Here is a 22,540-nt window from a genome sequence, read left to right as displayed (position 1 = left end):
GACCACCAGATATGCAATACATCGCCACGATGGCCACAACCCCGAAAACATTGATCACTACAGGCAGGGTTAGCCTGGGCCAAATGAGCTGGAACCCAATACCAACGAAACAATACCTTATAGGCTGCCTCCAGCGTGGTCGTATTAAATGAGCATTTAGCTATGAGTGACCAGACCTTATTCCAGTCCTCCGGATCCACAGCCACTCCCAGGTCGCGCTCCCACTGAACAACATATGAAAGAGAACTATGCGATAAGCGTCTGTTCAGAGCTGCATAATGAAGGGAGATAAGGCCCGGGGCGCCCGGACACTGCTGGCAAAGCTGTTCAAAGGCAGATTTCTGGTGCGGGAAAACAGAAGTGCCCCGCAATGAGAGCAGCCAGTGCCGCAATTGAAGGTATTGAAAAAATTCCGCCGGGGAACATCCCGGGACTCCCGAAGAGAATTCCAGGTGGGGAAGGACCGAAAAATCCAAAAGTGTCGCACCTGCGAAAAACCATTAGTCACCCACCAAGAAAACGCCCTTGGTTGGTCGAAACCCGGTGGGAAAAGAGGGTTGTTAATAATTGGGAGCAAAGGCAGAAAGGGCGATATCAGGCCACTGGAGTAACGTACCGAGTCCCAGACTTGTAAGCCATGGAGCAACATCGGACTCAGTGCCATAGGGCGCAGGGCAGGGGGAAGCCATAGAAGCGTCAACGGTGAAATAGGGGCACAATTAGGTAGTTCCAGCAAGACCCAGAGAGGAATGTCAGTGGAAGTGTGCAACAAAGACATCAATGTACTTTTTTAAACAAAGCAGCTAAGTTTAGCCTGGCAAAGATTTAAAAAAGAGCCTAGAACTCCACCTGCTGGATAGTATGAACTGTAATATTTCCTTGTTACTCAACATAAAAAAACAAACATTTTACAAAAATTATTTTTTAGTCTTTAATCTATAAAGAAAAAATATATACAAAAGGTCTATATCCTCTGTTTACATGCTGGAAACTTTTCTCAGGCACCGGTTTTAATAAAGACAAAAATGAAGAAAAACATTTCATATTCGTTAATTACATTTTAGACAAAACAGAGCGAAAGTCAATTTTTCTAACCTAATCCAAAAATGAAGCATGACTATATATTTTCTATTTGCTGGCTTTGTGTATAATAGATTGTTATTATGATGACACAGAACTGTAAATTGTGGCATTAGCGGTAGACAGCCGAGAGGATTGTTCCTGCCATGATGAAAGGTTTTGTGATTGTAACTGACGAGAGGACTTTTAGATGTTTAATGATCAAGAATAGTATATTCATCGTAGCTGTGATCAATCAGATTCTTAAATCTCTGTGAGACGGTTCTAATGTAAGTATGGAATGTCTGCATTCCTAAACATTATAGTCACCGGCTCACACTACAATGAGACACATTCATGGGACAGGTCATGGTATTGCTGTTGACATAATGTAACTTAATTCTATGTTGTGCTGTAGGGCTTGCTTGGTGAAGACCAAGCAATCTCTTGATGGATGGAATATGTTGATATAGTAATACACGTCACCTCTATAGATTTGTAAATACCTTAAAACCCAACTCTGGACTCACCGTTCCTCCAAAATTGTGGCCCCTTTTGGCAGTATTTGATGTTTTTTATGTTTTAATAGTTGCCTTTTCCAAAGTCTTCAGGCCACATATATGACTTGATGAAGGGCGAATGGATGGTGCTGTGGTGTTGCCTCCACAGGGGTTGAGGCCATGACACCCTATTATTATTATACAGTATTTATATAGCACCAATAGTTTGCTCAGCTCTGTACATTATAATGGGAGACAGTACAAGAGACAGTACAGTAACAATACAATACAATACACGAGGGGTTCGAGGGCCCTGCTCCTTGGAGCTTACAATCTAGGAGACCCTACACTCATATTATGTACTCAATTTTCCAAGTTAAGTGGCACGTCTTTCAACTTTGGAACATCAAGGACATCTTGTTGCGGAGAAGAGACCACTGCGGGAAAACCTCTGGATTGATGGTAAGTATTTCAGCCACTTCTCCTTTTTTACACTATCGTGGGACCAGGGGCGAACTGACAACTCATGAGGCCCCCGGGCAATAGGGGATCATGGGGCCCCTGTGTCCTTGCCCAAACTCAAAAAAACCTATGAAAAAGGTACCAGGGGCATCTCATGGGGCCCTCTACTGACCCCAGGCCCTTGGGCAGTGCCCGAGTTTCCAAATAGTCAGTCCACCCCTGCGTGGGACTATTTAAAAATATATATGTATCCTAGAATTGGTCTTCAAGACAAAACTTAATAGATCATTAAAGTTTTTTCGCCATGTTTGGCATATGGTGGGGAGTTAAACCACCTTACAGTTTAATATATCTCTGTGCTAAGTTCCTGGGTCTGCACACCTGCTGTGCCCAATATGAGGGGTTCTCTCACTCTGCTGGATTTTCAATTACTGTATACTTTGGACCAAGTAACAGGAGTCATTGGAACACTCTAAGGTAGATGGGAACATACAAAACTCTCAGGAGAACAGGAACAGAACTGAACTTTATGGCAATGGTGTATGGAGGTGCAGTCTACATTCTCCACTGAAGGGGGTATTCATCCGGAAATGCAATGCAGTTGGCGGAGGAAGTCAGGAGAAACTGGGGTTTCCCTAAGATTCTCTGTGTCCCCTGGGGCAGTGTTCTGGTTGGCTATGCTGCATCCATGTGACCCTGGCAGCCATCTTGGATCACACAGAGTCTTTTCAAGTCCCTGCCCCTGTGTTTTTGGCGCAATTGTGAGTTGGCTAGTGTAGCAACACATTCTCTGTCAGGGACAGTGCTAGCAGCAGGAAGAGATTCCAGAGGAGGAGCGAAAGCTTAAGGCCAGAATCTACATCTGAGGAACTACCTTCGGTTGGACCGGCCGGGCCGCACTCTGCTTCCCTTGACAGGAGCTGTCTCCAGCTTGGACCAATTCACTGCTGACTCTCCGCTCTGACTGTTGTGAGCTCCCTGGTCAGGTGAGCTCCCCATCGGGTTGTTGTACTGTTTTGCAAGTTCTACAATACATCATTTGCTGTTATTCAGGACTCTGTGTGTTCACTGCCACCCCACCACGCTGCACCCCCACTAACAAGGGGATCTTGGAATACGCAAAACAAAAACCATAAAAAACACTTTAAAATAAACTTTCCAGTTTTGCCTTTTTCGAAGGCTACGTTCACACTTTGTGCTTGTCATGAAAGTGCACAAAATCACGTGTTTTCCAAACGTGCACAGAAATGCGCTGCCCTTTAGCATGGCAGTGTCACGCCCCATAATTCTTAATGGCATCCCCATGCATCTGCTAATGCACATGTTTTTACACGTGCCAAAACAATTTGCAATTTGGCAGAAGGATCTGGGAGTTTTTTTGCGCATAGACCTCAGACAGGTCCCGTTTGTCCCCGTTTCTCTTTCCTATTGGGAGCACAGCAGCCAGGCACAGAGCAGCCTCTCAGTCTCCATGCAAAGAGTCTTTTTAGAATTTATTGCTTGAAGAACTTGGATAGGGTATAGGGTTTGCCTTGGTATCCTCCAAATGCAGTGCAAACAGAAGACACTCTCTGGTGGTAACTAAACTCTTCAGGATGAGTTTTTGTAATAGAAAGTAGTGAACATTCAAGGGAATCTCTCTTTGGAAGGAGCCCTAAGCCAGCAACTCTGGAACAGTCTCTCTAAAGTCAGACAGCAGCAGTCTCTCCAGGATCTCTCTTGGACCTCTACTTGCTGTGTCCCTGTGTACATGGATGCCTCCTTCCAGTACCAGCCAGACCCTGTACCATGAGCCTCCAAGCCAGATCCTCAGCAGACTCCCAACTGTGTTCGGCAGCTTTAGAAATAGGGCTCTCAGCTCTCCCTTAGCTAGGACCTCAATGATCCTCCTGTAGTCTTCAGCTAAGAAGCCCATGAGGGCAGACAGCCCTCTCTCTCTCCACCAGAGCAAAAGACTCTGATGTTCTAAGCCCCAGACACCTCAGCGCCCTGCTGATCATCCTCTTGATCAGGGATTGGTTAAGGCTGTATGAATATGCAGCCCAGGGTCTGCTTCTCTCAACCCACTATTTTATAGAACAGGGATCTCCAAACTTTTTAGACTAAGGGCTATTTTACTGTCGTTCAAGCTTTAGGAGGGCTGGACTGTGGCCAGTTGGAGTAGAAAATGCCCCAGTGTCAGTGGAGGAATAATACCCCATCGTTGGTATCAGAGGGAGGAATAATGCCCCATCATTGGTATCAGTGGGAGGAATATTGCCCCTTTGTTGGTATCAGTGCAAGGAATGGCACCCTACTGTTGTTATCAACAGAGGAATTTGTGTCCCATCACTAATGTCAGTGGAAGGAATTGTGCCCCATTATTAGGGTCAGTGAATGAATGCTACCCCATCATTGGTGTCAGTGGGAGGAATAGTGCCCCATCATTGGTGTCAGTGGGAGGAATAATACCCCATCGTTGGTATCAGAGGGAGGAATAATGCCCCATCATTGGTATCAGTGGGAGGAATATTGCCCCTTTGTTGGTATCAGTGCAAGGAATGGCACCCTATTGTTGTTATCAATGGAGGAATTTGTGTCCCATCACTAATGTCAGTGGAAGGAATGGTGCCCCATTATTAGGGTCAGTGAAAGGAATGCTACCCCATCATTGGTGTCAGTGGGAGGAATAGTGCCCCATTATTGGTATCAGAGGGAGGAATAGTGCCCCATTATTGGTATCAGTGGGAGGAATAGTGCCCCATTATTGGTATCAGTGGGAGGAATAGTGCCTCATCATTGGTATCAGTGGGAGGAATAGTGCCCCATCATTGGTGTCAGTGTGAGGAATAGTGCCCCATCATTGGTGTCAGTGGGAGGAATAGAGCTCTATCATTGGTGTCTATATGAGGAATAGTGTTTCCTCGTTAGTGTCAGTTGGAGGAATAGTGCCCCATCGTTGGTGTCAGTAGGAGGAATAATGCCTCACTGTTGGTGTCAGTGAGAGGAATAATGCCTCACTGTTGGTGTCAGTGAATTTGTGTCCCATCATTAATGTCAGTGGAAGGAATGGTGCCCCATTATTAGGGTCAGTGGAAGGAATGCTACCCCATCATTGGTATCAGTGGTGGGAATGGTGTCCCATCATTTGTGTCAGTGGGAGGAATGCTGCCCCATGATTAGTGTCTTGGGATTAATGGTGTCCCATCATTGCTGCTAGTGGGAGGAATGGTGCCCCAAGGGCCAGGTAAGGGCAAGCAAAGGGCCACCTCTGGCCCACAGGCCACACTTTGGCGACCCCTGCTCTAGAACCTATTAGAAATAGGGGGGAGTAGTTGAACCTGCAACCAGCAGGACCCAGAACATCCAAAACAAGCAAATCCTGCTCCACTGGCTACAGAGGAGCCCCCCACACCCCTACATTTACCTGACCCTACTAGCACTAACTAGGAGAGTACAGTAGATTCTCATCAACTAGGGTAAGATGAGACACTGGAACCTTGGTTTCAAGATCAATAAAAGACTTTACAGGGGAACACATCTACTATGACCAGGGGCGGACTGACCATTTGGAAGCTCGGGCACTGCCCGAGTGCCCGGGGTCAGTAGGGGGCCCCACAAGATGCCCCTGGTACCTTTTTCATAGGCTTTTTTGAGTTTGGGCAAGGACACAGGGGCCCCATGATCCCCTTTTGCCTGGGGGCCCCATGAGTTGTCAGTCCGCCCCTGACTATGACATACACAAAAACAGACTCCACACTGTCTGTGGTCTCCAGCAGCATCATACACTGTCCCACCATCAGACTACGTAACCAAGTGCCTTCTAAGCTTTCAAGTGAATAGACAGACTGCCATTGAGCACTCAGTCATCAGCTTATCCTACAAAGAGGGAACAAGTATGAGTCAATCTCTGAACAATGATCATTAAATTATGGTGCAACAGGAATGATGTAAACTCGTACTGGTTACAATATTGGGTCAAAAGAAATAGTTACTTCTTAACATAAAGCACAAAAAACGGATTATAGGTTTTAATTTCAAAAGCTGAAGCTCAAGTGCTTAGTACAGGAACAAATGCAAGAATTTCTGACTGGAAGTAAGGTTTGTACCTCTTCACGCCTAAGGGTAAAACAAATCTAAATGCCTAAGTAAAATTTTACAACGTTGACATGTGTTAGTAAAACTGTACATATCATCACAACTACTTTGTACATCCAGGTGAAATATACTGCGTTTTTTTCAGAAAAAATTGTGCTTTCATTTGGTGGTAAATGGTAATGGATGTCTCCTGATTTTCTTTATTATCAAAGGAAAACTGGCCCAAAATAGTGAAATTTTTTTTTTTTTTTAATTTAGCTGTGTTTCATCTTACTACCATAACCTATCACCAAAGAACAGCCCAAAAAAATTTTTCCAGCTCTTGACAATCGCAGCGATATTATATATGTGAATGATATTTGCTGTTTGTACCTGTACTAGAGCCCAGAAACAATAGTGCGCATTATGTTTTTTTTTTTACCTAAAACACAAACACTAACTGACCCTTCTACCAATTTTTATTTAAATCCTGACCTTTGACCTTGACCTTTGACCCTGGCCTTGACCCAAACACTAACCCTGGCACTGAACTAAATCAAACCTTGATCTAGGTATTTTTTCTTTAATTTTTTTTTATATTTATTTATTTATTTATCTTTTCTTTTTTTTTTTCTACAATCAGTTGTTTTTTTTTCTCTCTGCAAGGAGAGAGAGAGATACAATGTATCTCTATCCTCCATTCAGAGAGAAAAAAAAACAAGGGGGCGGGCTTCACAGTGACTGATCACTGTGATAGCCAATCAGAGGCTATCACAGTGATCATGTGACCTGGAATTGGGAGCCTGGGTCCTGATTGATAGAACGGGACCTGGAGCTCTCAGTAACACCCCGATCCTTGTGCTGGGAGCTTGCTGTGCGGCGCAATCCCCGCACAAAGACAGGTACACAAATATGTGGCCCCACGGAAAATAAGTCCAGTTGTGAGGCCTCAGATTTGTGTTACGCCGGCGTGAAGGGGTTAACCACTTGATCCCCAGCCCAATTCTGATAGTTCTCTCATACGTGTTAAAATCTTTTTTTTTTTGCTAGAAAATGACTAAAAAAACTCTAAACTGTTATATATTTTTTTTACGCAGAGGTCCTGGAGAATAAAATGGTTGGTGTTACAATTTTAATAATTTTTGTCACACGATATTTCTGCAGACGTTTTTCAAATGCAATTTTTTTAGGAAAAAATACAATATTATACTCAATTTTGGTCATTATAAAAGATGATATTCTGCTGAGTAAACACCTAATATGCCATGCTTTAAAACTGCGCATGCTCGTGGAGTGGCGAAAAACTACAGTACATTAAAGTGTTACTAAACCCTTTAACTATATCCGCTCTCCCCGGACCCTGCATTCACTATATCCGGTCTCCCCGGACCCTGCATTCACTATATCCGCTCTCCCCGGACCCTGCATTCACTATATCTGGACTCCCTGGACCCTGCATTCACTATATCTGGTCTCCCCGGACTCTGCATTCACTATATCCGCTCTCCCCGGACCCTGCATTCACTATATCTGGTCTCCCCGGACCCTGCATTCACTATATCTGGTCTCCCAGGACCCTGCATTCACTATATCTGGACTCCCTGGACCCTGCATTCACTATATCTGGTCTCCCTGGACCCTGCATTCACTATATCTGGTCTCCCTGGACCCTGCATTCACTATATCTGGACTCCCTGGACCCTGCATTCACTATATCTGGTCTCCCCGGACCCTGCATTCACTATATCCGGTCTCCCCGGACCCTGCATTCACTATATCCGGTCTCCCCGGACCCTGCATTCACTATATCCGCTCTCCCCGAACCCTGCATTCACTATAACTTGTCTCCCCGGACCCTGCATTCACTATATCTGGTCTCCCAGGACCCTGCATTCACTATATCTGGTCTCCCCGGACCCTGCATTCACTATATCTGGTCTCCCCGGACCCTGCATTCACTATATTTGGTCTCCCCGGACCCTGCATTCACTATATCTGGTCTCCCCGGACCCTGCATTCACTATATCCGGTCTCCCCAGTCCCTGCACTTACTATATCTGGTCTCCCCGGACCCTGCATTCACTATATCTGGTCTCCCTGGACCCTGCATTCACTATATCCGGTCTCCCCAGATCCTGCATTCACTATATCTGGTCTCCCACAGTACACACAACATGGAAATGCAGTTATTTTTTGTAAACAAACTGCTAAATACCTTTTCTCATCAGCAGTATAGAGCAGTCTTGTGACTTCCATCAGTGTCCAGCAGAGCACTGGTTAAAGCTTATAGGAGGAGTTTTCATTCTCCTCTCACTGTCTTATGAGGCTGCAAAAGCAATGACCCTCTGTCTGGACAGTGCTGATTGGCCCTGTGCTGATCACATGCACCCTCCCAAGAGAAATAAAGAAACTCTCTAGCACACCAAACTCAGCATGTGCAGCTTTCCCCCAAGGCTCTGTTCAATCAGCAGATGAATTGGGGACTGTGGAAGAAGGGGAGGATCAGAGAAGACAGGATCAATCAGCTTTTTTACACAATGCAGAGGATTAAACCTTTAGGTTCCACAGTGAGTATAACAAGCATGCTTTACTGTATATACAGACTGATTTTACTGTTGTGGGTTTAGTAACACTTTAAATGAAATTTTCCATAGGCGACACTTTAAAAGCCTTTACAGGTTACCAGTTTAGAGTTACACAGGAAGTCTGGTGCTGGAATTTTTGCTCTCACTCTGAAGTTCATCGCGGTACCTCACATGTGTGGTGCAATCACTGTTTACAAATGCACGCGGGACCTACATATGGGTTTGCATTTGCATGTGAGGACACTGGGGATAGGGGCGCTTTAAAAAAATAAAAAGCAATAAAAAGCTAAACTCTGGTCAAATGACTAAAGAAAAATGTGTATAGGAGCTATTTTACCTGCCAAAAGTTTTGCATTTCTATCCATCCAGCCCTGAAATTTACACAGCTCTGCAGAACAGGAGACCTGTTTTTTTTCTGCTACAGTTAAGTAACACTTTCAGGTTTTGCCTACTCCCAGCCTGTGAATGGACAATGGAAGGAGAAGCAGCCGACTGATGAGCTAATTTTTCAATCACACTGGTCTCTCCTCCTATCAGCATGCTCTTTGCACTACAGTACAACTGATTTGGCCCTTTGTGCTGCTTTTCCTTTTTAATATCTGAGCTCTGCTGTTCATGGGACCGCTGGAGGCTTATACCAAGTTAAATTTGGGTATTTGCACAACTTGCATATAAAATAATTAATATAAATATAAAGTGAATATAAATATAAAATTAAAATAAATATAAAAATATAAAATGAATATAAATATAAAATGAATATAATTATAAAATAAATATAAAAATATAAAATGAATATAAATATAAAAATATAAAATGAATATAAATATAAAATTAATATAAAAATATAAAATGAATATAAATATAAAATTAATATAAAATGAATATAAATATAAAATAAATATAAAAATATAAAATTAATATAAATATAAAAATATAAAATTAATATAAATATAAAATTGATATAAATATAAAAATATAAAATGAATATAAATATAAAAATATAAAATGAATATAAATATAAAATTGATATAAAATTAATATAAATATAAAATTAATATAGAACTGCATTAATGTGTCTTTATTTATCTATTCAGTTTTAATGCTTTATTTTTTGTAGCCATGGCATGTGGCCGCTTCATTCTTCAGCATTCCAAGCCTCTGCTGATGAGCCAGAGCCTATCACATTATCAGTGCACTCTCATCCGCTGTATCTGAATGGCTGCGGGGTTATGCTTTTCCTCCTGGCTGCACATTGTCTCCATATTGTTTGCTGGGAGTTCAGTGTAGCAGAGGTAACCGGCCAGTCGCGGTGAATAGGCAGATCACAGGTCGCTGGGTCTGTTACAAATGTTTATAAGAAGCACATCAGACGTGGAGGGATGATGTCATCGGTGTATTTACGGGCATTTTGATCCAATGTCTAGGCCACCGGAAGAGAAAACTTTATCTATCTGGGATTAGGACTGGCTGGGTGGCAAATAATAATGCTGTTATTTTACTGAGCACCATTCACAGACAATTAATCCCTCCTGATTCTACTTAAAAGGAAAACCATCATGGATTTTCAGTGAGCGCATATTCCGACCTATTCTTTCAGGGCTTCCCTTGTAAATTTTGCTACGACTTTTTATATTTTTGCATATAAAAATATAAAAAAATTGACAAAAAAACATTCCCACCTCTTTAGCCATGCAAATTGTACTTTGATCAGCCAGCCTCCTGATCAGTGCCACCTTAACAGCATCATGGGCCCCTGGAAAAAGTAATGCACTGGGGCCCCTAGCAGGGTGGGTGTTGCTAAATCAAGCTCCATGTTGGTTGCGGATTTTTAGTTTCATTAGAAATATAGGTCAGATTTTTTACAATGTAATTATTTTTTATTCTTTACATTTTTTTCTTTTCTTTTAATTTGTAATTAATTTTCATTAAATAATTATATTTTTTTTTCACAACACTGTTTGGGGGTCTTTGGTGAGATATCAGGGGTCTAAACAGACCCCTGAAATTTCACTTTTGAGACAAAGAAAGGGACTGAGGAAACATATTCCCCAGCTCCTTTCTACAGCCTCAGTTGCACTGCAGATGATTGAACAGGAGTCTCCTGTTCATTCATAAACTGAAGCATAGTGTAGCACCCTCCTAGTTAGCTAGGGGGAGCTAGAACCCTGATTGTTAGGTGAGCAGCCTGGGTGTAATAGTCAGGAGTTCAAATTTGGGTCAGGAGCGGAGAGGCTCTGCAGGCCAGCCCCTCTGGAATTCCCTCCTGCTCTAGAGCTTTGGAGGAAGGCATGGAGACAGTAGGAGGATCTGAGGAGATGCTGGCTTGTACTCTTTAGGGATCCTAGCCAATCCCCAACAGGAGGCTTGGCAAGGGCCTAAGATAACCCTTAAAAGTAAGTGAGCCTGCGCAGCAGCAGGAGAGTGCAGGTGAAAGAGGGAGTGAGGAAGATATGAGGCTTAAGGCAGGAGCCTGAGTGGGAGCCCAGATGGAGAGAGGGGCTCACCTACAGGCAGTGGAGCTGGAAAGAAGGAAATCTCACTTGCCCCCCCAGCGAGGACCACCTGTGCAGCAGCGAAGGTGCGGCCCAGCTAAAAGGCCTGGTAGCAGCCTCTAACCCATCAGTGGTACAGGAGATGATCTGAGTGAGTACCCTTGCACTCCCTGGGCAGATAGGAGGAGGAGCACTCTGGTGGGATACCAGATTCACTACCCACTAGGGACTGTCCACTTCTTAAAAAGTAACAGGCACCAGGTCCCCTCCAGATTGCTAGGTGAAGGAAGAGGAGCTCATCTAGGATCTGGGGTGGTACATTAAGGAAACGCTAGCTAGTTCTCCAACAGAGACTGTGTTGCAGTGGAGGTTTGTAAATGGTTCCAGGAAGTCGTCTTCAGTTGATCAGTTCCCTTGGGCATCCTGTATACCTCTAACCTTATTCCAGTTCAAATCCCCTAGATAAAAACAACAAAGCCGGTGTAAAGATGTGTGTTGCCTGGTTGTGCAGGACTATAGGTGGACCAAAAACATCAGCAACTCCTAAACGAGTAGTGCTACAATAGTAAACACTGGTAACAACAGTCCAGTTATGAATGAATACAGTAAATGACCGATCACTCACTGTGTTAACTTAGAAAATGAAGGGGCTGGCAAATTAAATATCTACTGGCCCCTTCCCCACTATCGATTTTGAAGATCCTTCTGATAGTGATTAGTGTGGCAGGTGGGGGACATGACTGGAACCAATCTATTGTGGCTCACCCTGCAGTCAGCTTTTAGTTGCTGCAGGGTGAGCCACAAAAGATCGGTTTCAGTTATTCCCCCCACCCGCAGCACTGATCACCCGTTCTATCCAGTATCCACATGCGATTCCCCCTGCTGGGGGGAGGAACTGCAGGTCACTTTATGTCTGCTGTCACCTTCAACTGGGCTTCATAATAAAGACCTAAAAAAAGAAAACAACAATTTGAGAGGAAGAGAACTCAACATGGCCAATGTGACCATAACTGGCCAGATCAGGCGAAGATCATCTAAAGCCTGTAGGCACCTTTAACTGGGCTTCTTATGAACAACGTGAGAGACATGGAACTCTACATAGCAGATTTGACCATAACTGGCCAGATCAGGTGAAGGTCATCTAAAGCCTGTAGGCACCTTTAACTGGGCTTCTTATGAACGTCAGAGACATGGAACTCTACATGGCTGATTTGACCATAACTGGCCAGATCGGGTGAAGGTCATCTAAAGCCTGTAGGCACCTTTAACTGGGCTTCTTATTAACAACGTCAGAGACATGGAACTCTACATAGCCGATTTGACCATAACTGGCCAGATCAGGTGAAGGTCATCTAAAGCCTGTAGGCATTTTTAACTGGGCTTCTTATGAACGTGAGAGACATGGAACTTTATATGGCCGTTTTGACCATAACTGGCCAGATCAGGTGAAGGTCATCTAAAGCCTGTAGGCACCTGTAACTGGGCTTCTTATGAACACGTGAGAGACATGGAACGCTACATAGCAGATTTGACCATAACTGTCCAGATCAGGTGAAGGTCATCTAAAGCCTGTAGGCACCTTTAACTGGGCTTCTTATGAACAACGTCAGAGACATGGAACTCTACATGGCCGATTTGACCAAAACTTTTTGTGTTTGGTGAAGATCATCATAGGTCTGTAGGCACATTCAACTGGACTGTATATACACAATTTGAGAGGCAGGGGGCGTTCCTCCAGGAGTTAGGAGACAAAGATTGTGGTTGTAGATGAATAGCAAATTTGAATGAGGTCACTTGGCTGGTTTTGATATTTAATTAGAGCAGACTTTAATTTAGCTTGGAAAAATGGCAATAAAAAGGAACAGAAAGCCCTTTTAGTCATGTGAACTGCTCATGCAGTTAATATACAGTTCCATAATCCCTCATTTAAAATAAGGCCAACATGGGACTCCATAAATGTGAGTCCCCTGTCCTATGATTTCAACTGAAGGGCGATAAGTGTTCCAGCAGAGTCGCTGTATCTTTTTGAAAATGAGTCACCCCAGCCTTTTTGGCAGAGATGACATCACCAAGGGTTTAGTGTTTGGCAACAGAGGAGATCCAGGGAGCGGTTTATTTTGGAGCGTGTATAAAGTATATCTAAGCTGTGCTTTGTCACATGGGCCCTCTGTAGGGGAGCAGGGTAGGGGCGTGAAACAGTGCCCTGGTTCTGGGTCACGAAACCCGCAGAATGATCTGCACTGTGGTCATCGATGGTCATCTTCACTGAAGACACAACAGATGTCAGTTCCTCCCTGCACTTCTGAGGCTTTAGCCCCCCACCTGAAACCGATGCACTGCAAATTTCCTATTATGTATATTTTTACAGCTTCTCACCCTGAGCTGCCTCTATAATGCTTTTCTGATTAAAGGGGACCTAACTGTACAGTTCAGGTTTGCTTTAACTGCTTCCCATCCACTCTGTAACAGACGTACTGCTACAGGGTGGCACGGCTGCGCAAAATCACATGTATATATATGTGATTTTGCATATCCAGGTAGGAGGCGTGTGCGCTCCCGACCTGCGCCGCCGTTCGTGGCTGTCAATCATCGGGTCCCAGCCAATGATTACTTGCCGGCACCTGGTGATTGCAGAGCATCTGTCAGCACATGCACACTGCTTTGCTAATGCAAAGCAGTGTGCTTACAGTGAAGCACTAAGACACAGTCCCTAGTAAAACACACACAGCACACAATTAACCCTTTGATCACCCCACATGTTAACCCCTCTCTGCCCAGTGCCATTAGTACAGTGTCAGTGCTTTTTATTAGCACTGATCACTGCATTGGTGTCACTGGGGATGTCAGTGACACCAAGTCAGTTCCCCCCAGTGTCAGAATGCCCGCCGCAGTCCCGCTATAAGTTGCCGATTGCCGCCCTTACTAGTAAAAATAAAAACAAAAATCCCAGTATATATACCACCATTTGTAGACGCTATACCTTTCACGTAAACCAATTAATTTGCACGTATTGGGATTTTGTTATTAAAGACATGGAGCAGAATACATTTTGGCTTCAATTTATGACAAAATTTGATTTTTAAATTTTTTGACTGGACATGTTTAATAGTAAAAAGTAAAAAATATTGTTTTATGGCCCTTAGAACCACTAAGTGCAAACACAAAAAATACAAAACCGAAGCCTTGAGATCTTTAATCCTTTGTTAGGGCTGACAGTGCACACATCTAGTTTACAACTGATAATGAGATCTACCAGCACAGTACAAGTGGGAGTAATTGTGGTGAACATAACTAACCAAGCCCTCTCCTTAATATTACACTGAAACTAGGTAGAGTTTTTTAAGCAAATTATGTTATGTGAGTGGGAACATGTAATAAATATAAAGTAGGTGTTATCCAAATATGGCTGCGAAGGTGCTCGCAAGTCTAAAGGGGACGATCACCCCCATCTATGGGTTTCTCGCCTAGGCAAGATGATGTCCCCCCCACCTCCTTATACTTAAGCCTCCTGGGCGTCATGCATCCCAGGAGGCTTTGGGTCAATCTACACCATGCTGTACATATGCCACGCTGTGTCATCAGGGGGCCAACTCACAGAACCAGGAAAATACGGCTGGCCTTCTGGTGGCCATCGAGGAGAATATGGTGGCACGGGACCCAGGACGGGATGGAGCTGTGACTAGATGCGCCGAATATTTTTTAAGGACAACTCAGCTGTCAAGGTACCCACGCAGAAGAAAAATATATTTTTAAAATATTCTTCCCAAATATATTGACATATATTTGAAATACTACAATTTTGGTTGTATTCAATATATTTAAAAAATATATATTTTAATATATATACACTGTATGCTGAAATGCATTTTTTTTTATATTAAAAAATATATGAAAAATATTTTTAAAAATAAATTTTCAAATATATGACTTTGAAAATACATTTAATCTACATTTTTGGAATGTAGGGATATATTTTGGACTAAATATATGTAAAAATTACTTTTTTATGTGTTAAAAAAAATCTGAAGAAAATATTTAAAAAATATCTATTTTTAAACATGCCTTTAGAAAATATATTTAAATTTACATTTTTTAGAATACATGTTAAAATATATTAGCGTAGGCCAATTTATTGTGAATATATGTCACATATATCATTTTTTTTCTAAATATATTGGAAATAGATTTCTCTTCCATGTGGGTAAGAGGGGCAAAAAAATTAAAAGGGAGTGGAAAGACGTTCCCCTTTAAGTAGCTCTTGTACCATGGTAGAGAATTTTGGGGACAGATGGGCAAAATGGGATGTCTTTGCTTTAAGATTTACAGCTGGGAGAATGTAAGAAGGAAGGCTGATGCAGAATTGAGCAATGTTGGAAGGATGTACTGAAATGGACCCTCAACGAGAGTCATGCCAACTGTTTCCATGGAAACCTGGAAAATAGCCATTTTTGACAAGCAAAGTATTTTAGAACACACAGTCAAACTGGCTGATGGATAAAGAGATCTCTTTTAAAGTGAAGATGGAAAAGAAAAATGGCTGCCAATGTTACAAACGCTGTAGAAAATACTAGTTCCCTGGCTGTTTTTCTTCCCATTGGCCTCAGTACTCCCAGTCACTTGCCATGGACAAGCAGCAGATTAGACGTGCAGAACAAAAAAAAAATGTGTTTTTATTTCATTTTGGATCGATTCGTTACGTTACTAATTTAGTTTTGTTGCATTCGTAACAAAATTTGTTTCCTTTATTTGTTTTCAACCGGATTTTTTTTTAAAATTCAAATCAAATCTGAGTTGAAAATATCGAATTGATCCGGATTCGTTGTAAAGAATAGCTTGTTCTATTCTATTTTGAAATGAAAATTTCAGAAGACGGTTATATTTATTCTGTTATATTCCATTTTTTTCTATTCTATTCTATTCTTTTATTTTCTATTCTATTCTGTTCTGTTTTTACTGATAGGTGGCACTGATGAGGAGGCACTGATTGGTGGCACTGATGGGCATTGACAGGCATCACTGATGGGCACTGAAAGGCAGCACTCATATGGCATTGATAGGCAGTACTGACGGGCACTGATAGGCAGCACTGATTTGAACTGTTAGGCGGCACTGATGGGCACTGATAGGTGGCACTGATGAACACTGATAGGTGGAACTGACTGGCACTGATAGGTAGCACTGATGGGTGGCACTGATGGGCGGCACTGATAGGCAGCACTGACTGGCACTGATAGTTGGCACTGAAAGGCAGCTCTGATGGGCACTGATATGTGGCATTGATATGCACTATGTGGAATTGATGTGCACTGATATGTGGAATTGATATGCACTGATATGTGGAATTGGTGTGCACTGATGGGCACTGGTATGTGGCATTGATGTGCACTGATATGGGCACTGGTATGTGGAATTGATGTGCACTGATGGGCACTGGTATGTGGAATTGATGTGCACTGATGGGCACTGGTATGTGGAATTGATGTGCACTGATGGGCACTGGTATGTGGCATTGATGGGCACTGGTATGTGGTATTGATGGGCACTGACAGGTGGCAATTATGGGCACTGACAGGTAGCACTGATGGGGCTACACTGATAACCAGGGCACTGAAGATCAGTGTACATGTCCCCTCTGAGGAATGCCCCTTACCGGTTCTCCTCTCCTCTAATATTTTGGAGATGTTGCGGTTGAGGCGGCATGATTTGGACAGGGATGGATGTGGGTCTAACAGGATAGTTCAGGTTTAACTAATCTTTAGGCCTAAAATGCGCATTTTATCGTGCGTGCAACAAAATGAAAAAAAAAGATGACCCTGGTAGGCAAATAGTTAAAGTCAATACAGATGGGAAACTCTTTAGATGGAGTTATCACAGCCTACAGCAGAGTCATCATATGTGTCTCCATATTGTTCAGCACAAGGACGTAGCTACACCTCTTCTAATCCACAATATTTCATTGGAGCCATTGGTTGGTGGCCTTGGTTTGTAGAGGTCAACTCTATCACTACAGTAAGTTCCTATAAGACGTCATCATCTCAACTACTTCCCGGCCATTCCCAAGACTTGCAGGAATCCCTTTTTTCCTTCTCTCCTGGGTGGACCCTATCAGTTTTGATGAACTGATGGGAACAGCTTGCAGATGATGTCCGGTAATTGTCGTCACGTCTAAGCCTACACAGCTAACTTCAAACTTCTGCACAGCCATCTGCTCGATAATATAGTCAGTAATCCCTCTGTAATACAGAGTAAGGGCATGCTGTAGCCTACTGCCTTGTGCCAAGATCTACGGCCACCTCCAGATCCCGTTACCTCTACCGTGGAAGAGCGCTAGGAAGAATGCCAAAGCTCAGAGCAATTTGCACCACGAGGTCTCCAGTGTCCTCCAAACAATGTACTTGTCACCTCTCTTACGATAAGCTCATACAAAGTGGTACAGAAAGTGATGTTTAATGTTGAGGATTGATAAACCAGCTTTAGTCCAAACAGACAGTACTGGGGATGTGTGGTATACTGGTCACTGTGGAGGAGAGGAATGTTTGTGGAAATTGTATAATTAATGAAAAAACGATGTACTGTACTGAACTTGTTTAATGCAAATAGAAATGATTTGTAAAACAGGGTGGGCAATGTTAAAGCGGAGCTCCAGTCCCCATAAAAAATGTTTGTTAAAAGCAGATCTATGATGACCTTACATATAGCATTAACAATTGGAATAATTCGATATTAACCTCACTGGCGGTCTGACTACATAATAAGGTAAAGTATTAAAAATGGGTGGAACTCCGCTTTAAAGAGGTGGGGCTCTACCTAAACAACCTACATAAACAACCTACCTAAACAACCTGGATGAAGTCAAAGATCACCAGGCACAGAGTCGCCTCCTCTCACCTGATTTAAACCTCTAATGTGTATTGTGACATGTGTACACCCCCGGTCACTGGGCAGCACAGTGGCTAAATGGTTAGCACTTCCACCCGGCAGTAGTAAGCTCATTGGTTCAATCCCAACCATGGCACCACTTGACTGGAGTTTGCATGTTCTCCCTGTGCCTGTGTGGGTTTACTCCCACTCTCCAAAGACATGCTGGTAGGTTAGCTCCTGTCTAAATTGTCCCTAGTATGTGTATGTATGAATGTGAGTTAGGGACCTTAGATTGTACGCCCCTTGAGGTTTAGGGACCTTAGATTGTACGCCCCTTGAGGGTTAGGGACCTTAGATTGTATGCCCCTTGAGGGTTAGGGACCTTAGATTGTACGCCCCTTGAGGGTTAGGGACCTTAGATTGTATGCCCCTTTAGGGTTAGGGACCTTAGATTGTACGCCCCTTGAGGGTTAGGGACTGATGTGAATGTACAATATATATATGTGTAAATTGACAGTGCTATATAAGTACCTGAAATAAATAAATCGCCATACTTCCATGTCTATAAACAGTGACTAAAAAAAGTACACATAAACAGCGCTATGTCAAAACATAACGTCCAGTTGATGTAAAAGGATAAAAGAAAGAAAAATACTTCCACTAAAAAAAATATAAAACAAAATTATAATGTGAAAAGTGTCTCTTTAACCCCTTGGTGATGGCGCCTCCTGGCCTTTAAGGGTTCCAGAAGCCGGGAGGCGGGTCGGGTTTTAAGGTCATGTGACCGCCGTGATTTGCTGTAATGGCGGTCACATGATCGGGAAAGGTCCCGATTGAAAGAGGAGATTGGGACCTTTCCGTGAGTACTGAACGTGCGCGCTCTCAGCACATATGTTTTTTTTAATAGAACGCAAATGTGCGGCCGCTCGGTGTCTAGACGCCAATTTGCGTTAAGATAAAGTGATCCACCATCCATGTGATCCTGCATTGATTAACACCCCATTGGATTCAACACTCACCAGAAGCTAGTGAGTAACCAGCAGTAGAAAATGAATAGGAATTCAAACAATCTCCTTAATAACGAATGGTTGTGAAATCTCGAACTTGATAATCAGCCAGCAGGGCCTCCAATCAATAGATTATTAGTATCTCATACTCCGTTCTCCTGATAACTAGTTTTCTGGAAAGTCTTCCAGGGCAGCATCTGAAAGAGGGCTCCTCCCACCTGTTAACTTAATTTCCAGGAATCTTCCAGGACGGCTTTATGAGAGAGAGGCTCCTCCCACCCCTCGTTACAGACCCGCCTCACCAGATGCCAGAGCTAACTGGAAGAGGAATTTTCTCAGCAAGATACCCTCACACTGAGCTCCAGCTATCACTATAGCAGGGGTGGGGGGACAGTGTCGCAATCACATGCATTGCATGGCAATCAGGTCAGGTGGTGAGGAGGCAACATATCAAATAATAAAAGCAGCACTAATTAATTACAAATCATACAACCAAATATATACATTTTACAAAGTCCACACACAACCCATGTGTTTAATAGAGTCCACGGTGTTTCAAGTGATTAGAATACTCCATGAATTAGAATAAGTGCAGAAAGAATATATTTTATTCCTGCCAATATAAGAGCGCCTTCATGTATTCATCACACTCCACCACCGTGAATCACCAACGAGAAAGGCCTCTTATCAAATATGTTCGACTATAAAGTTATAAAGGATCAAAATCGCTTTAGAGGAATCAGTGGCGTCCCGAGGCAGGTGCAGGGGGTGCGCCACACCCGCTCCACAAAAAGGTAAGTTGTAAAGCAAGCTGACGATCCCCGCAGGATGGATCCGATCCATCCTGCGGGGATCGTCGACTTTCTTTACAACTTACCTTTTTCGTGGAGCGGGTCCGGTGTCATCCTGTATAGGTTGCATGCTGACAATCCCCTCAGGGTGGATCGGATTTGCAGATTGGGGAGCATAATGGATCGGACCTCATTATTGGCTGAGATAGCAAGTGGGAGCCATTGGCTCCCGCTGCTGTCAATCACAGCCAGTCAGTCAATGAGGAGAGGGAGGTGAGACCAAGCCATGGCTCTGTGTGTGAATGGAGACACGGAGCAGCAGGTGCCCCCATAGCAAGCTGCTTGCTATGGGGGCACATGACAGGAGCGAGGGAAGAGCAGAGCCTGTGAGACTCGAGAAGAGGAGGATCTGGGCTGCTCTGTGCAAAACCACTGCACACAGCAGGTAAGTATGGACATGTTTGTTATTTTACAAAAAAAGAGCAACATTTAGAATCGCTTTAAAGTCACTGGTGATGTCAGTGACAGGTAGTTTTCCCCCCCAGTTAGTGTCAGATTGTCACCGCACTATTGCAGTCTCATTAAAAGTCGCTGATCACTGCTATTAGTAGTATTAAAAAAAATTCCAGTATATATCCCACAGTTTGTAGACACAATAACTTTCAAGTAAACTAATCAATATGCACTTATTGTTTTTTTTAATCAAAGACATGTAACAGAACACATTTTGGCCTAAATTTATGAAGAAATTAGTTTTTTATTGGATATGTGTTATAGCAGAAACTATAAAAAAAATGTTTTCTTCAAAATTTTTGGACTTTTGTTTATATTGCAAAAAATAAAAAAGCCCAGTGGCGAACAAATACCACCAAACAGAAAACTCTGATTTTGTGAAATAAAATGATACAAATTTAGTTTGGGTACAGCATTGCATGACCGCACAATTACCAGTTAAAGTAGAGCAGTGCTAAACAGCCTGGTCAAGAAGGGGGTAAAATCTTCCAGAGCTCCGGCGGTTAAGCGTAGTTCGTTATTGTTTCGGCGCACACATGGCTGCCTCCAGTAGCTGAAATCACTTCAAAAACAGAAATAAAAAAAAAAAAGAATGATGTGGTCGGTTCATTTTAAGCAGCCTGGGTTACCCTGCAAGCAGCTTCCCACAAGGCCGCCGACAGCCTGGGACATTCCAAGCCTACAGACTCTAATTGTCAATTCATCCTCCGCTCTTCTGACCGAACAACATGAGCTCGGCTACGGGGGCCCCGGGCAAGTTGGAACAGATCTTTGGAAAAGCAGAACAAGAGAGGCTGAATGAATTACCCCTCGTGTAAACACGGAGCGGCATGGTACTACGAGGGATTCACCTTTTGCTCAGATCAGTGTTTGTATGTAGGTTAGTGAGCGCACTCTGAAAAGCGACTATTGCACTAAAAAGGAACCACAAACCTTTCGTATAAAATCAATAAAATAGGGAGTGCAGCGCTACAAAAAGTGCTAAACAGGCTGAACCTATCTTCAGCAGATAAATAAGTAAATAAATAAATAACAATAAATGTCCAGTAAGCAATATGAGGTAAATAGTCCAAAGATTGTGAGTGACTTCAATCAATACCGGTATGATCCTAGTATCCTGATGTGGAGATATAGATAGATTGCCTACTCACCAGAAGCGCAATCTCAATGCGCATATCAAGATCACATGTAGCCGGCGCTGGCACGTAATAAAGGTGGTTCTATTGTCTCTTCCAAGTGGATGCCGTTCTTGTGATCTGAGTAAAACGCTACAAAAAGTGATAAACAGGCTGAACCTATCTTCAGCAGATAAATAAGTAAATAAATAAATAACAATAAATGTCCAGTAAGCAATATCAGGTGAGGTGAACAGTCCAAAGATTGTGAGTGACTTCAATCAATGCCGGTAGGATCCTAGTATCCTGATGTGGAGATATAGATAGATTGCCTACTCACCAGAAGCGCAATCTCAATGCGCATATCAAGATCACATGTAGCCTGGGTGGATACTGCCTGGTAATGCAATCCTCTGCAATGCAGTATCCACCCAGGACCCCAGGCTACATGTGATCTTGATATGCGCATTGAGATTGCGCTTCTGGTGAGTAGGCAATCTATCTATATCTCCACATCAGGATACTAGGATCATACCCGTATTGATTGAAGTCACTCACAATCTTTGTACTATTCACCTCACCTGATATTGCTTATTGGCAGGGGCGGACTGGCAACTCATGGGGCCCCCGGGCAATAGGGGATCATGGGGCCCCTGTGTTCTTGCCCAAACTCAAAAAAGCCTATGAAAAAGGTACCAGGGGCATCTCATGGGGCCCCCACTGACCCCGGGCCCTCGGGCAGTGCCCGAGTTTCCAAATGGTCAGTCCGCCCCTGCTTACTGGACATTTATTGTTATTTATTTATTTACTTATTTATCTGCTGAAGATAGGTTCAGCCTGTTTATCACTTTTTGTAGCGTTTTACTCAGATCAAAAGAACGGCATCCACTTGGAAGAGACAATAGAACCGTCTTTATTACGTGCCGGCGCTGGCTTTCGCCGCAATGTACAGTACGCTATTATACAGAGGCAAGAGGTGATTGCTTACTTCATTTATAAAGCGTTGACTCCAGGGGCGGACTGACAACTCATGGGGCCCCCGGGCAATAGGGGATCATGGGGCCCCTGTGTCCTTGCCCAAACTCAAAAAAGCCTA

At 43.2% G+C, this 22,540-nt stretch overlaps 1 protein-coding gene across 3 annotated transcripts in view; it reads right to left on the bottom strand.

Moving 5' to 3' along the window:
* The window catches only part of PRRT3 (proline rich transmembrane protein 3), a 99,786-nt gene that overhangs the window by 13,324 nt on the left and 63,922 nt on the right, over positions 1-22,540 (bottom strand). The window lies entirely within an intron of this gene.

Source organism: Staurois parvus, unplaced genomic scaffold (genome assembly GCF_062004578.1).
Source record: "Staurois parvus isolate SC_StPar_1 unplaced genomic scaffold, SC_StPar_1.0 ptg000283l, whole genome shotgun sequence".
NCBI classification, from domain to species: domain Eukaryota; kingdom Metazoa; phylum Chordata; class Amphibia; order Anura; family Ranidae; genus Staurois; species Staurois parvus.
The sequence above is the reverse complement of the archived record's forward strand: the minus strand, read 5'-3'. Positions and strand labels throughout refer to the sequence as shown.